The sequence below is a fragment of the Rana temporaria genome, chromosome 3 (genome assembly GCF_905171775.1).
Source record: "Rana temporaria chromosome 3, aRanTem1.1, whole genome shotgun sequence".
Classification (NCBI taxonomy): Eukaryota; Metazoa; Chordata; class Amphibia; order Anura; family Ranidae; genus Rana; species Rana temporaria.
Window position 1 is genome coordinate 24966921 of NC_053491.1, and position 15669 is coordinate 24982589.

The following is a 15669-nucleotide window of genomic DNA, read 5'->3' on the forward strand; positions in this document are numbered from 1 at the left end:
ACCATTATGGTCTATTTGAGAGACAGATTTTTCTGGACTGTTTATTTATTTATAATTGTTTTCTGTATTTTTAATATCAATCAAGGCCGCCATCAGGAATTATGGGGCCCATTACACAGCTTCAGGTATGGGCCCCCTGGAGCAGAGAACCGGGGGGGGGGGGGGGGGGGGGTTGGTACTTGGTACGTGCTGCGGCCTGAAATTGAGAAGCGGGGGGGGGACTGCCGTGAATTGAGAAGCGCGGGGGGGGGGGGCCTTTACACAAAAAAGAAGAAATATATATATAAAAAAGAGGGGTAGCCATCCGGGGCCCTGGGGACCTCTGGGCCCTTTAATAGAAAATAAAAAAGAAATAAAAAATATATATTTATTTTTAAAAAGAGGGGTTGCCATCTGGGGGCCTCTGGGCCCTTTAATGATTTTTTTTTATATATATATATATATATATATATATATATATATTAGGGCTGTGAAAATTAACTTTTAATTAATTGATTAATCTTTAATTTTTTTGATCGATCAAAATCTTTTTGATCGATTAAAATTCTTTTGACTGGTACTCACCTCTTCGCCAGCTTCTGGGCCTTCAGGGAGTTCCGTCGGAGATCCAGTAATATCACGGACACCGGCGGGGCTTGCCGTGTCCATCTGAAGGGCTCCTTTGCTGTGCCTTCATATCTGCATGCCAACGGGACCTTACTATCTGCCACACACAAGGGCTGTTACACTTCCCTCTATCACTTCCCTCTATCAACCTGGGATTCTACAACCATCCACTGGGAGTTGTGATAGTTCCCTTCACGGGACATCTACATGCCGACGGACTGATGTTAACCCCTCATCTGGATTCAGCAGTGGTATCGTTGTACACATTTGTATACCAGTATCATACTTGGCTACATGTTTTTATGACTGCTTTTGGTACCGTTTGGTATTACTCGCACCATTTTTACAGTTTATGTAGCTACATCAATTTTATCTCCAGTGCAATATTTATTTGGTTACCTACTTGAAGACTATAAAAGTTTTAATGCTATTCCCATCGAGTGCTGCCTTTGTGTGTTTTTGTATCCTGCTATGCATTTTTCCAGTGGTTGGTACGGTAGCTGCACTGGGAATCAGCCTGCAAGGAGATCAGCTAAATGTAGTTGGATCTGTATGTGCGTTATAATTAATCGAAATTAATCGATTTAAAAAAAAAAAAACGATTAATCGAACACAAATTTTGATCAGTAACAGCCCTAATATATATATATATATATAAACCCCTAAAAAAAAAATTGGCCCTTTAATAAAAAATAAAATAAAAATATATATAAAAAAAATATATATTTTTTTTTATAAAAAAAAAAAGGGGGGTTGCCATCTGGGGCCCTGGGGGCCTCCGGGCCCGTTACAGGTGTACTGCCTGTACCCCCCTGATGGCAGTCCTGATATCAATCACTGTAGCGCAACACACCTTTATTTTGTTTCTTGTGTTTTTTTGTGGTAATATCTCACATTTGTGGTGCTGCCTTTTTTTTACACTTAATTAGCTTTTCACATGCGCAGTATTATTTTTGTATTTATAATCTGCAACAGAAATCACACAAGGCATCAATGGTCACCAGGAAAGTTGTGCTCTTTGGTACGGCGCAGCAAAAGTCTATATTAGCACTAAGAAAATCAACTCAATCATTTGGTATTGGTTAGTTGAACTACCGGGATACTTTTCTACGCATTACCCAATCAACACACAGTGAAGTGTATACAGTATATTGCACTAATGTTATGCCGAGACATAAAGTGCCACCAGATTTACCAGCAAACAAGCCCCATTATTCACCAGGGAGAAACAGGTGCAAAAATATTGCAATTTCAGCATAAGCCCAAAACTTATATAAATTCTCCTCAATGTGTCATATTTGCTTTTGATTATCTGGTGCAAAGCAGACATGCTTACTGCAGATGCTAGTTAGCTTTAGGGCAATGTCCCAGTTGGCTGCAAGAGAAAATGATTTCCTTTGCACTCCTATATTTTCCTGCAGTAAATATGAGATTATAATAAAATAAAACAGGGTTCTTTTCTCCTATTATCTCATTGAAAGTCTTGGTTCACCAAGAAACCTTGCAAAATTAGATCAAACAGAGAATGTTCTTAAAAAAGGGGAAAATTATCAAGTGCCGATATTGTTTTAAAATTAACCCCTTTGAGTACGGTATAATAACAACATCTTCTTGCATGCAGTGAAGAGTGACAAAGACAATAGATTTGAATTCCAAAGTTTTTTTTCTAATGGTAGCTATAGATCAGTGGTTCTCAACCTGGGGGTCGGGACCCCCTTGGGGGTCGACTGACGATTTTCGTACAGGTGCGTGAATATGCCCTGCCGTGCCACTCTGCCGACGTATATCGGCGTGAGGCGGTCTTTAAGTGGTTAAAGCTGAACTCCAGGCAAACAGATAAATACATAGATAAAATACATATAAGCCCAGATAGCAAGCAATTGAGCTGCAAGTTTGAAAATTAATTGCTAAGCTATTGCTAGACTTTTCAGGCTTCACAAGTTTGTTGCACAATTGGAGCAAGTCTGCATCGCATGACCCCAGATCAAACATTCTGCAGTTCAGTTCTGGTTCAGTTATGTTGTACAATAGTCCTCCCACCACAGGGGTCACTGTGGCTGAATAATCGTGTTGTAGACTTGCAGAGATCTTGCTGTAGACTCACCACTGCCACTTTGCTCTTGCTAGAGACTAGACAATTTGATAGAGAAATTGTGCTTCATGTGCTCTGCAAGTGTACGACATGCCACTGAAAATGTGCAGCAAATGTGTGGCAAGTTATCCTTGCTATCTGGGAGGGAGTTGTTGTACCCATGCAGTTGTGATTCTGTCCAACCATTTCTGAGATTGGAAGGAGAGAAGGTCTTATTTTGTTCTGTTGCAGTTCAGTACAACAGATTAGTCATATATAGGGGTGCAACGGATCAAAAAACTCACGGTTCGGATCGTTCCTTGGATCGGATCATTTTTCGGATCGGCAAAAAAAAAAAAATCTCCCCCACTGTAATATCCACATCTCCCCCCCCCACTGTTCACCCCCCCCCACCAACTATAGTACCCCCTCGGTGCAGACACGGGGGGTGTCTGCACCGAGGGGGTACTATAGTTGGTGGGGGGGTCTCAGTACAGAGACCCCCCTCCTCTCAGTACAGTAACCCCTCCTCCTCTCAGTAGTGACCCCCCCCTCCTCTCAGTACAGTGACCCCCCTCCTCTCAGTACAGTGACCCCCCTCCTCTCAGTACAGTGACCCACCCCTCCAGGTAGTACCGACAGACTCCCCCCCCCCTCGGGCAAGACACCCCTCCTCAGGTAATACAGACACTCCCTGAGCGGTGTGTCCCACGAGTGTGGGCTCCTCCTCTGTGGCTGTAAAAAGAGGAGGGCCGGGTGTACCAAGATGGTCGCGGCTCCGGAGCTAGGCCGAAGCCGCGGCCTTTCCTAATGTTATTCCTGCGGCTCCGGAGCTAGGCCGAAGCCGCGGCCTTTCCTAGCATTATGGTCGCGGCTCCGGAGGTAGGCCGAAGCCACGGCCATAACGTTGGGAAAGGCCGCGGCTTCGGCCTAGCTCCAGAGCCGCGGCCGTAACATTAGGAAAGGCCGCGGCTTCGGCCTAGCTCCGGAGCCGTGGCAATCCGCGGATCACAGTGTGTTCCGATCCGAAGGGGGTGACCCGTTCGGATCACGGATCAACTGTGATCCGTTGTACCCCTAGTCATATAGGGATTTAGATATGACAGGTTGGGCACCAAAGCGACATCCAAAAAATCCACAACCCAAATTTCTTGGAGCTGCTTTTGATTTTGGTTAGAGTGGAGAAGGGTTAAAACCAGGGGTCAAGTCCTGGGGAAAAAAAGTGTGTGAACTCCCACCCAATATCCACTCCCCCACCAAAAAAAAAATTAAAAATTATACGCTCATATGCATAATTACTAAACCGCATGTTTTTTTTTCGATCCACTGTACCTTAGTAATCTTTTATGTTACTGGCCGCCTCCTGTATATGGATTCATCGGGTAGTGTGCGGGTCTTCTGCGAGTTATTGCGGGATTTAGAAAGAAGCAAGTTCTTTCTAAATCCCGCGATAACTCGCGGCAGACCTCCGCAATGTCTCCTGGGAACAAAGACAAAAGCTCCCAGGAGACATTGCGGCATCGAGGAAGTGACAGAATACCCGCACACTACCCGATGAATCCATATACAGGAAGAGGCCAGTAACATAAAGGATTACTAAGGTTCGCCTGCCCCTGACAGGCGGCTCGGCTGCTCTAGTCCTGCAAAGGGAACTGCGTTCCTGCTGTGAAAAAAGTGCAGGAACTCCGTTCCCACGCGTTACCGCAGGACTTGAGCCCTGGTTATAACCTTCTGTCATATGAAAGAGATACTCGTGCGCTGCTATGTAAATGTAATATCTATCAAAACAAACCTTTTTTATTTTATTTTATTTTGTAAAATAAGTAGCTGCAACCATTCAATAGTGATCTCACACTACCAGGAAAGCAATTTCTATGCATAATGATGCGCTAATTCAAACACAAAAATAAAAAATAAAATATATTAAAATATTGAAATATAAAGCAGTGCTAAATCTTCAACACCAAAGAATCAAACAATTTCTCACCATGACACTGTGAAAAATTAAAATATCGGCAAAGTGAACATGCCTTGTGAATAAATCAACAATCATATAATAAAGTCCAAGTAAAGTCCTTAACCACTTGCTTACTGGGCACTTGAACCCCCCCTCCTGCCCAGACCAATTTTCAGCTTTCAGCGCTGATGCCCTTTGAATGACAATTGCGCGGTCATACAACTCTGTACCCAAATGAAATTTTTATAATTTTTTTTTACACAAATAGAGCTTTCTTTTGGTGGTATTTGATCACCACTGGGGTTTTTATTTTTTGCTAAACAAACAAAAAAAATGGAAAGTTTTGAGAAAAAAACAAAAACATCTTTAATATTTTATTATAAATTTTTGCAAACAGGTAATTTTTCTGCTTCATTGATATGCGCTGATGCGGCAGCACTGATAGGCTGCACTGATGAGCACCTATAGGCACAGACAAGGTGGCACTAATGGGGATAAATAAGACGGTAATGATGGGCACAGATAAGGTGGCACTGATGGGCACAAATAAGATGACACTGATGGGTGGCACTGATAGGTGTTAACGATAGGGGGCACTGATGGGAGGCACTGATAGGTGACACTTTTGGGCACTGATAGGTGGCACTGATTGTCACTGGTAGGTGATACTAATGGGCACTCGTAGGTGACACTGATGGGCAGCACTGTTGATGAGGCACTGATTGGTGACATTGATAGGTGGCACTGTGGGCACTGATGGGTGGCACTATGGGCACTGGTAAGTGGCGCTGGTGGACACTGGTAGGTGGTGATGGTGGCCACTGGTAGGTGGCACTGACAGGTGGCACACAAGGGCACAGATGAGCTGATGGCAGCTCTCCCTGATTGGGACTGATGTCCCTCTGTCAGCCACTGGTGATTGGCTATCAGCGTGAGAAGAAGAAATAGCCCATTACAGACTCTGTTTACGTCATTGGCTGACAGCGGACTCCGTATTCCGATCTGTGATCCAGCGAGTCTCATAGACTTGCTGATCACAGAGCGAGCCGCACACACCCTGCAGGGGGCGCGCAGGTCGCTCGAGCATGGGAGGACATAATTTATTGTTTCCATTGCGCGGATTCAGTTACACACTTTTCATGGGAGGACATATATTGAGTGTGTGTATAGGACATAAGTGAGAAGATGTCAACAACCAGACAACAGATGGCAAACTTGGCAAAGGTCTACTCAACTTTAAAAAAATTGGTTTGGTACTGTTCATGCCAATGTTGGAGACAATCCACCAGTAGAGGTAAAATCATTCCCTAATACCCTCTGGCCTCGTACACACGACCGAGTACCTCGTCGTAAAAGAAACATTTTCCTCGACGAGGTTCTTGTCAAGCTTTCTTTGCGTACACACTGTCAAGACAAAATCTCGTCGTTCTCAAACGCGGTGACGTACAACACATACGACGGCACTATAAAGGGGAAGTTTGATTCCACTGGCGGCACCCTTGGGGCTGCTTTTGCTAATCTCATGTTACTGCGTAAGTTTGGTGAGAGACGATTCGCGCTTTTCAGTCTGTTACAGCGTGACGAATGTGCTATCTCCATTACAAACCCTACTTTTACCGAAGGTGCGCTCCCGTCTCATACTTTATTCTGAGCATGCGCGTGTTTCTAAGCATACACACAAACATGTTTCTCGTTGTAAACCAGCCCGACGAGAAACACGATGAAAAAATTGAGACTCCCGACGAGAAAAAAGAGAGCATGTTCTCTTTTTTTCTCGTCGAGATCCATGACACTTTTCTCGACGAAAAACATACACACGACCGTTCTCCTCGGCATAAATGCTCTGCCAGCATTTTTCTTGATGGATTTTGCCGAGGAAAACGGTTGTGTGTACGAGGCCTAAATCTTATCTACCTGCGCTACCATGAAAGTTTGTTTTTCACTTTCATCCTGCCAAAATGTTTATTTTTCTTTTGCGCTGGATGGAGAAAGGATAGGGCAGATTGCCTTAGAACCACTAAAAACGTTATTTAAAGGAGAATTCCACTTTGTAGAAAGAAATAATACTGTATAGCATATATAATTGCAACACAAACCATTTTATTTCATGTTAAAAATTACCTTTCCACCCCAATCTGAAGCTGCTGTAATTTTCTAAAATTGTTCAGAACATTGAAGGCAATATGGCAACCTGGAGGCGTTCTGTAAACCCCTGGTGTTCATAATGCCCCCAGGATTGTCATTTCCTGCTTGAGTTATTGGCTCATTGATTTTCTCATACATCTGCACTAAGTTGCTAAGTATCTCACCAAAATGAAATTCCTTTAGGTGCCTAAAACGTTACTGGTATCTTAATGCAGAGGTCTGGGTGTTCTGCATACCAACTGTGTACACAAAACTTTCAGGTTGCCATGTTGAACTTTTGTGACAGTTTAAAGCAGAGGTTCACCCTAAAAACAAGTATATACCATTACATCCAGCATACTTCCGACATGTACAGTATGCTGTTTCTTTTTTATCGCTGTACATACCGTCTTATTATTCTTTTCCACCCGGCTTCCGGGTTCTCACTCCCGCGGGGAGTAGGCGTTCCTATAAAGAGTAGTGTTGAGCAGAATACGCCATATTCGATTTCGCGATATATCACGAATATATAGCCTAATATTCGAGAAATATTCGCTAAATTCGAATATTCGTGATATTTTATCGAAATGAAATGTTTGCGAAATTTCGCTATTGCGAATGCGAAAATAATTGCGAAATTTCGACAACTGCGGTAGGAGCACTCTGATTGGCTCAGAATATTCGTGATATTTTATCGAAATTTCGCAAAATGCGAATGCGATATTTATTGCGGAATTTCGACAACTGCGGTAGGAGCACTCTGATTGGCTCAGAATATTCGTGATATTTTATCGAAATTTCGCAAAATGCGAATGCGATATTTATTGCGGAATTTCGACAACTGCGGTAGGAGCACTCTGATTGGCTCAGAATATTCGTGATATTTTATCGAAATTTCGCAAAATGCGAATGCGATATTTATTGCGGAATTTCGACAACTGCTGTAGGAGAACTCTGATTGGCTCTGATGCAAAAGAAGGGCGGAGAAAATAATCGCGCGATATTCCGATTGCCGAATAATCGCATTGCGATTTTTCGGCAAGATAAAATGATCGCTTCAGCTACTCGGCCCAAGGTCTCTAATCATACCAGCAATGCTTTTAGACGTCGATGGAGATCTCTAGGATGTGATCTGTTCTAAAAATAAAATTGAAAAAATTTGAATATTCGGAATAGCGAATATTCACCGCGAAATTCGAAATATATCGCGAATACTCGAATATGCCATATTCGAGCCGAATATTCGCAATACGAATATTCGTGAGCAACACTAATAAAGAGGCGAAGTGTCATCTGAGACTTAGCCCAGATGATTGACGTGCGGATAAGGCACGTCACGCGTTCTGAAAATAGCCGAACTGGGAGTCGGCTCTATACGTCGCTATACGGCACCTGGGCACAGACTAGGAGCCGTGTAGAGCTGACTTCGCAGGTGCGGTATAGAGCCGACTCCAAGTTCGGCTATTTTCAGAACGCGTGACTTGCCTAATCCGCACGTCAATCATCTGGGCTAAGTCCCAGATGACACTACGCCTCTTCATAGGAATGCCTACTCCCCGCGGGAGTGAGAACCCGGAAACCAGGTGGGAAAAAAAAACAGCATACTGTACATGTCGGAAGTATGCTGGATGTAATGGTATATACTTTTAGGGTGAACCTCCGCTTTAAGAAAATGTCATCGTCTTCAGATTGAAATGGAAAGGTCATTTTAATAACATCAAAATAAAACTAAAGACAAAGGGGGGGGGGGGTTATAACCCCGGATGGCAACCCCCCTTTTTTTATAAAAACATTAAAAAAAAATTATTTTATACATTTTTTTTATATATTTTTTTTTTTAATTAAAGGGCTCAGAGGTCCCCAGGGCCCCATGTGGCAAATCCCCCTTTTTTTACTCTTATATCAAGACATCACTTGTATAACAAGGCAAAATGTATTAAAACATTTTGCTTGTCTTGCAAAACGCTCTCAAACCAAGTTACTCTCAAACCAAGGTTTTAGGCCTCGTACACACGATCGGTTAACCAGAGGACAGCGGTCTGAAGGACCGTTTTCATCGGTCAAAAGCGATCGTGTGTGAGCCCCATAGGTTATTTAACCATACAGTAGGTTAAAAAAAAGCCAAATTGCTTTAAAATTTAACCTATGGATTGGTAACCGATAGGTCAAAACCGATCATTAGTAGGCACGTCCATCGGTTAAAAATCCACTCATGCTCAGAATCAAGTCCACGCATGCTTGGAAACATTGAACTTCGTTTTTTTTCAGCACGTCGTTGTGTTTTACGTCACCACGTTCTGACACTATCGGACCATCAGTCAGCTTCATTGGTTAACCTATGACAACTGTCCTTCAGACCGTTCTTATCGGATGGACCGATCATGTGTACGAGGCTTTACTGTATTGTGTTCTAAAGCAAGAAAAAAACTTGGCAAAGAGTCCAATGGTTTTGCCCATTGCTATCGATGATGTCCATCTCTGACCATAATACCGCCCTGTCCATAGCCACTTTTCATTTAAACTAGGTTTGTCCCGATACCATTTTTTTAGGACCGAGTACAAGTACCGATACTTTTTTTCATGTACTCGCCGATACCGAATACCGATACTTTTTTTTAAATGTGTCCCCAAATGCAGCCATGTCCCCCCACATATGCAGCCATGTCCCCCCACATATGCAGCCATGTCCCCCCACATATTGCAGCCATGTCCCCCACATATTGCAGCCATGTCCCCCATTATATTGCAGCCATGTCCCCCACATATATCCAGCCATGTCCCCCACATATATCCAGCCATGTCCCCCACATATATCCAGCCATGTCCCCCACATATATCCAGCCATGTCCCCCCACATATATCCAGCCATGTCCCCCACATATATCCAGCCATGTCCCCCCCATATATGCAGCCATGTCCCCCATACCTAGATGATGCCGCCGCCGCTGCCGTGTTAATAAGCGTGCGGGGAACATTGCAGCTTTCGTTTGAATAGCTGTGTTTCCCGCCGCGCAGTGTATAGACACTCCCCCTTGCTCGGGATTGGACAGATCACTCGTCCAATCCCGAGCAAGGGGGAGTGTCTATACGCGGTGCGGCGGGGAACACAGCTATTCAAATGAAAGCTGTAATGTTCCCCGCACGCAGATTAATGCGGCAGCGGCTTTGTGGTATGCAGCGGCGGCGGTGGGTTTGCGGCGGCGGTGCGTTGTGGCGGCGGCGGGGGGGACAACTATTTGGCCAGGCATCGGGGGCATTTGCGGGAGTACAAGTACTCCTGCAAATACTCGGTATCGGTCCCGATACCGATAGTGGCAGGCCCGGATTTACTCCCTTTGCCGCCCCAAGGCCGGGTCCTTCAATGCCGCAGTACAGGGGGGACATTATCCGCTGGGGGACTTTTTCGGCAGGACACTGAGAAACGGGGGGGCGTGACATGACAGGGGGGAACTCCCGAAATGAAAGTGAAAGTGGTGAGTGTCCTCTCCTCTCAGCCACAGTGCCGCCCCTGCACCCACTGCCGCCCCGAGGCCTGGCCTTGTTGGCCTTGTCTGGAATCCGGCCCTGGATACTGGAGAGAACCCTAATTTAAACATTTCTATTTTCGGTTCTTCAAATCTTTTTCTTCCCAGGGAAAAACAGAAGTGAAAGCCTACGCCAAAAGGATAGAGCAAGGAAACAATTTATACGAGTATTAAGCTCTGGATTCCACAGCTACTACAATGTAAAATCAATTCCAGAGCATGGCGTCCTGTCAAATGTGACATCAAGAGGTTTTAGATTTCCTGAAATCCAAAAGAGACTTAGCTACTGCACTTAGCACATCACAGAATTGGTTCAGCTGCACAGAAGGATAATAAAAAATGTATCCCTTAAGCTGAATACAACACAATGTGCTGCACAAACAATAATAACAAACAGTGCTAGCAGGAAATGTTAGCACGTAGCATCTGTTATGATCACATAACAATGAGACAGATGTTTAATCCCAACTGTTAACATAAGATCATTTGTATGTTTGAAGAGATAGATCCCTTTTGGGTTTACTCATTTTTTCATTGTTTCATAGATGTGCAATTTTTTTTTTTTTATTATTATTATTATTTCTTCTCCTTCTCGTATTTTCTTCTGTTTATTCACCTTTATTTTTATGCCTTCAGAGATAGGGAGTGGTAGTACATTTGGCTAAATCACTTTGTACATCCTCTGCAGATTGTGTGGTCTTGTTCAATAATCCATTGTCCTTTCACCTACACAATCTCACAAGATGTCCTTGGGCAGATCATCAAGTCTACGGAGTCCAGATCATGAAAGGGGCCACACATACGAAGCCGTATGGTCCGGCTGCCTGAGCCAAGTTCCTGTGGAGCAGAATAGAAATTCCCTTGACTCAAATTAAATCGGCCTTTTTTATTTCAGTTTGGATGTTAAAGAGGAAAAAAAAAGAAGACAAAAAAACAAAAAAGAAAGTGATTATCACTGGGTTGGAGGTATATGGCACTTATCAAGGTCTTAGCTTTTTGGGTGGCCTTTCTGAACATTGCTGACCTGACAATGCTTTTCTGAAAAACAGCCATAGAGATGAATGTTTTCTTTATAAAAGAAAAGCAAATATAGATCTGGTTTATATCTACTGAGTTTTGTGTGTTATATTATTTAAAGGTCTCTAGGGTAATAAACAGGACTAGTTCAACTATACATTCAGTATACAAACAGAATCCGTTCTGGCTGCTTAGTGGGAAAAGCTAACAAGTTACTATGGTGAGAATTGATGGTTTCGGAAAAACAGGTGTGACGTGACTTGAAATCAAATGACATTATTTTATATATTTTAATATATATAAATGTAATTGCATTTGGTTGACTAAAACACTGTTGTTATTTGTTATATATTAAAGTGTATGTAAAAGCTGATAATGAAACTTCTCCTGTTTGCTCCCTTTTGATCCTTTGATTATATACCACCAAAAGTGTTTTATTAAATACATTATATTGTCAAAAGTATTGTAAAGTAATACTGAACTTTAATGGCATCCCAGTCTTGGTCTGTAGGCATAGGTGTGCGCAGCCTATTGTATTAGGTTGTTCATCCCAAAGCTCAAACACATATGAACGCCACCTGCTGTCACAGAAAGGGGTGCTGGTGGTGGGAGCCAGTTGATTGGGAGTATATTACTATACACCCTAAATACAGGTGTAATGTGTTCTTAAAGGAACACTAAGGGCTCTTTCACACGTCCGTTCCGTTCGTCTGTTTTTTGGACGTCCGTTAACGGACCGCAATGCTTCCCTATGGGCTAGCGTCCGTTAGCGGATGAGCATCCGCTAACGTCCGTTAGCATCCGTCTGCGTTCAGTTCCGTTTTTTTTGATGGAAGAAAACCCTATTTTTCTTCCGTCTAAAAAACGGAACGGACTAAAAACGGACGATCCGTTTATCATCCGTTCCGCTAACATCCGTTTTTCTATGTAAAAAGCCCCAAAAAAAAAAAAAAAAAACGGATGGAAAAACGGATGGAAAAACTGATGCAAAAACTGATGAAAAACTGATGAAAAACTGACGAAAAACTGACGAAAAACTGATGGAAAAACAGATCAACTGATGAAAAAAAAACTGATCTGAAAAACTGAACGGACGTGTGAAAGAGCCCTTATAGCCAGATTCATAGAGAGTTACGCCGGCGTATCAGTAGATTAAAAAACACCCGATTCCCCTTGACAAAACGAGCCTTAATCTAATGTTAAAAAAAAGCTTTTTGGGTGAACCTCCACTTTAAGTATGGCCATCGTTCCCACGTCGAAATTTGAAAATTTTACGTTGTTTGCGTACGTCGTCCGTGAATGGGGCTGGACGTAATTTACGTTTACGTCGAAACCAATACGTCCTTGCGGCGTACTTTGGAGTAATGCACACTGGGATATGTACACGGACGGGGCATGTGCCGTTTGTAAAAACCATCAATCACGTCGGGTCACCCCCCTTTAACATAAAACACACCCCCTCATCCTCATTTGAATTAGGCGCGCTTACGCTGGCCCCATTTACGCGGTAAGTTAGGAGGCAAGTACTTTGTGAATACAGTACTTGCCTCTCTGACTTGAGGCGGCGTAGCGTAAAAATACGATATGCTGCGCCGCCTTAAAGATACGCGCCCCTACCTGAATCCGGCTATAAAGGTTCGTTTTTGATTAGATCAATTGATTGCTGTAAGCTAGAGCATTTAAATATCACTTACCTCGTTTTTCCTTTTAACCTCCAAAATACAGTAATCCAGGTTTGAAAATGCCATTTCCTGTCTCTCCTCTTCTTGCTTTCCACCAGCATCTGAGCTGTTTTGCATGGTGGAAAGCAGAATGTGCTCACCCCCTCCCTATTACTACAGCCCTGCGTGAAGATGCTCTTTTATCCCTTACAGGCATGGAGGCTAAGCCTAATGGGAACTGTAGTTTCCATTAGGCCGTGATGTAGCAAAAATGAATGCGCACCGCAAACCAGGAAGTCAGTGAGAATAACGATTCAGGAGTGACGGTGGTGAATAAAACAGCTCCTGATCTCAACCCGATAGAACACCTTTGGGATGAATTGGAGCAGAGACTGCGAGCCAGGCCTTCTCGTCTAACATCAGTGCCTGACTTCACTAATGCGCTTCTGGAAGAATGGTCAACCATTCCCATAGACACACTCCTAAACCTTGTGGACGGCCTTCCCAGAAGAGTTTAAGCTGTTATAGCTGCAAAGGGTGGGGCCAACTCAACATTGAAATTTACGGACCAAGACTGGGATGCTATTAAAGTTCAGTATTACTTTACAATACTTTTGACAATATAGGGCCAAATCTTCAAAGGAGATACGCAGGCGGAACTGCTGTTCAGCCTGCGTATCCCTGTGGCTATCTTTGGAAAAGATCCTCAGAAGGATTTTTCCAAAGATAGTCAGAAGATCCGACATCTGTAATAGACTTACACTGTCGGATCTTAGGATGCAGTACCGCATCCGCCGCTGGGGGCATTTCGAGTCGAAATGCCGCTTTGCGTATGCAAATGAGTACTTAAGCAGATCCACAAAGCTTTTTAGCTTTGTGTTTTCTGCGTAAGTTACGTTTTGCATACGTAAAATTAGGGATGCTTTTACAAGGCCTAAACTGTTTAGACCTTGTAAAAACAAACCTTTTTTTCGATCGCCGCGTTTTTTTTAAAATTTCGGAAAAAAAATTCCCGGCGCGTATTTTTTGTTTTACCCGACGCAAATTTATTGTCCCGTCGCGATCCACAAAGCCCGGCGTAAAGTACGTTCGCGCGATGCACGTCGGGAAAAATGACGTCACACGCATGCGCCGAACGTCCGGCGCGGGAGCGCGCCTCTTTTGAATAGGAATCGCCCCCTCGAGCAGACGACCGCCTTGCGACGGAGGCACTTAGGTTACACGGCGTGTAATTTCTAGGTAAGTGCTTTGTGGATCGGGCACTTAGGTAGAAATTTAACACCTGTGTAACTTAACTGCTGAAAGTTAAGTTAGGCAGCTTTTTTGAAGATTTGGCCCATAATGTATTTAATAAAACACTTTCGGTGGTATATAATTAAAGGATCAAAAGGGAGCAAACAAGAAAAGTTCATTATTAGATTTTACATACACTTTAATTTTTTATTTTTTCTGAAGAGGGAGGGGGGAGGGTAACAAGGAGAAGTTAGGTAGAAGGAAAAACGAGAAGTTATACAAAAACCAGAAAAGAAGTGAGGGGAGGAGGGGGTGGTGGGATGGAGGGGTGTCTCGGCATTTCTCTCTTCCTTCTCTGCCATAGTCTATGTAAGTGGATGATATGAAATGTAACAATCTGTAACGTAAAACTTGAAATAGAGAATTATAAAAAAATAAATAAAAATAAAAATAAAAATAAAAATAAATAAAATAATAACAGTATTTTAGTCAACTAAATGCAATTACATCAGTGTGTTTAGGATGAAAAACAAAAAGCAAAATGCGTACTATTGTTTCCAAGCAGCTTCCATGGGTACAAACAACAAAGAGAATTTGGGTGAGAAACTATTGATTGGGCTTTGAGGGCACACAGTACAATTTGGTATAGAAAACTAAAGATTTATTGAGTATGAAATATCATATAAAATCAAACAGACATAAAATCGAATTTAGGTCAGTGACCAATACTACACGGGTAGTGACAACAATATACAATCTTATTATATACAAGCTTTATCTGACAAGCACAGTTACAAGTATAATGTTAAATTGTATATCCCATGTGATATTTCCGGAGGTTTACTGGAGGCCTTGCTCTACATGTTACGCGCGTTAGCGCTTCCTCAGGAGCATAAGATATTGCATAAAATCAGTCGCATTGGGGGTAGACAAGCGACAGTAGTGTCCTAACCCCACAGTGGCTGAGTGGACAGAATCTGTCAATCCAGCCTAACGTGGGGATATTATCAAAAAACACATAAAGGATTATAAGGACGGGTGATCAAGCAGTCAGGTGCTGGTAAGCACTTGAATTCAGATCCGGGGATCTACACGTGCGGTATTTCAATGCTCAGTGTGCTGGGCTAGATAGGGTAGATGAAACCATCTAATAACGCAGTCTTTCAATCCTAGGTATGAGTGCCAGAGGATATTGTATAATACTGCCAGAACAAAATCCTGTAGCCTGATCCGCACCTAAATCCGCACGTGTCACCAGAGGAATGATAGCGCCGATAACATTATAACAGTATCGGCGCTATCATTCCTCTGGGGACACGTGCGGATTTAGGTGCGGATCAGGCTACAGGATTTTGTTCTGGCAGTATTATACAATATCCTCTGGCACTCATACCTAGGATTGAAAGACTGCGTTATTAGATGGTTTCATCTACCCTATCTAGCCCAGCACACTGAGCATTGAAATACCGCACGTGT